The sequence below is a fragment of the Pinus tabuliformis genome, chromosome 3_1, assembly GCF_031772625.1.
Source record: "Pinus tabuliformis cultivar Carrire ecotype Pingquan chromosome 3_1, CPIR1, whole genome shotgun sequence".
In the NCBI taxonomy this organism is placed as follows: Eukaryota; Viridiplantae; Streptophyta; class Pinopsida; order Pinales; family Pinaceae; genus Pinus; species Pinus tabuliformis.
Window position 1 is genome coordinate 874,438,830 of NC_142301.1, and position 2,089 is coordinate 874,440,918.

Consider the following 2,089-nt stretch of genomic DNA (forward strand, 5'->3'; position numbering starts at 1 on the left):
CAAGTTAAGGATACCAGGAAGCTCAAATGATCAACAATTTTGAAAGCTTGAGGCCAAATTCCACCTGTAATTATAGCTGGAATGGCGCCAAGAAAGGTAGGCGCGTCTTCTTCATCCTTAAAGTCCCCACAGTGATGCTCTGTAGCTAACCACAATGAATCTTCTACCGCACTAAAGAAAATTGCTGCCTTATTGAGATTGTCAACCCGACAGAAAGAAAATTGCTGCCTTATTGAGACTTGTCAACCCTAAATGGAGCACCTCCACTATCAAATCTGCTCTGGTGACTACATGTACGATCAACAATTTTGAAAGCTTATACCTCTGGTGGTGAGCCTGGTTAGATTTCCCAATCCATCCGCTGAAAAACTATGTGTTTGTGTTTAGCAATTGAGTTTCTTCAAGGAAATCATTCTCTGGTTATACCTCTCAGTGAGGCAAGAGGAACGTGTAGCGCATGCAAATGCAAATTTTATAAACTACAGCTACCACATAGCATATTAATCATCCTACACAAAATGCTATGTGGGACCTACCATGAAGGCCATGTGTCTCATCGTTCCATTTATCAAAACTCTGCCATCCTTAACCTCAACCTTGTTCATTCCTCAGCCTCATGCCCTCCTTAACCTCGGTCTTGTTCTTATACAGATGCTTAAGGCCCTCATGCCTGTTGTAGTGTATTCCATTAGAGTTTTGTTGGGAAAGGAGTGTTTCAGTTCAAAGACTATGTGCAACATGGTTGGAATCTCTTTAGGAGTTGCCATTGCTGCATATGGGGAAGCCCAGTTCAATTGTAGGGGTGTCATGTTGCAATATGGTGCTGTGGTTTTTGAGGCAACACGTAGTCTTGATTCAAATACTTGACTGCTAAGGGGATTATTCTGAATCCAATAACATCATTGTACTATGTTGCCCCTTGCTGGTTTGTATTCCTATCAATCCCTTGGGCAATAATTGAGTTCCTGGTTCTAGCAACCTCTTCTTCATTTTATATAGATGTGAGGATTTTTAGTGCCAACTGTGCATGTGCATTTATGTTGAACTTGGTAGTTTTTCTTTTGGTCGGTAAGACATCGGCCCTTACAATGAACGTTGCAGGTGTTGTCAAGGACTGGCTCTTGATTGCCTTATCATGGTCTGTTATAAAGGACAGAGTGACTGGTATTAATCTGTTAGGGTATGGCTTGGATTTCTTGGGGGTTTTCTTCTACAATCATTTGAAATTGCAGTCACTTAAGGTAAAGGAGGCTCGGAAGAAGGTCTTAGATGGAGATGAAGATCCAAGTAGGTTACTTGGACAAAACCCAGATATCGAAGGCAAGAACAAGAATGATGCCAATGTCTAGATTATGCAGGAAGGGTTGTTGATCTTGTTCTCACAGGTATCATGTCATGTACCAATGTGATATAGTTTGATTTTCCTTTTATCTTATGAAAGTGGTTCAGGGCTGCACCACAAAGAGTAAACTTCCTTTAGCTTAGGTGTATCTATTCCACCAAACTTGCTTGAGATTCCACCAAAGTTTGGATCTGAAGGTATCATTTGGTTTTTCATTTCATTTCAAAAAATAAGCATTTATGATATAGAAGGTAAACACAGTTATACTAAAAACTTTCGAACTACACCAATTGGATTGTAACTTCAATAGCCTTATTTGCACCCAATCCAGAATTAACTACTCACAGGACCTGAATGTGCACTATTGTTTAAAACTTTTCCAGAGCTCATTCTGGTATTCATCGATAACTTCAGTGAGTTAGCAGAAGATGTAGCCTCTGAAGCATTTTTTAATCACTGTCTATCAGGATAATGATATTACTTGTAATGCCATGAGCTGTCATTTGCAGCATTAACCATTGTTATCATTCTAGACCAAAAGACTGAGATTCATGCTAGTAGTTGGCACTAGTTTGATGTCATTCAATATGTTCTTGTTGGTGTTTGCTTGAGAATGACTCCATCAACATGCAGCATGCTTGAGCTTCTAGTTTTTAATGACTTGCTTGAGTTAATTTGTTTCTATCCTATTTTCAGGATCTGTAAGTGTCCTCTATCTATTTTGATTGGCTTGACTAAGTAGTGACA

General features: G+C 39.4%; 1 pseudogene; it reads left to right on the top strand.

Annotated features, from left to right (window-relative positions):
• The first annotated feature begins 537 nt into the window (after nt 1–537).
• LOC149190369 (putative sugar phosphate/phosphate translocator At5g25400 pseudogene) lies at nt 538–1,349 on the top strand (annotated as a pseudogene).
• The last annotated feature ends 740 nt before the right edge of the window (nt 1,350–2,089 follow it).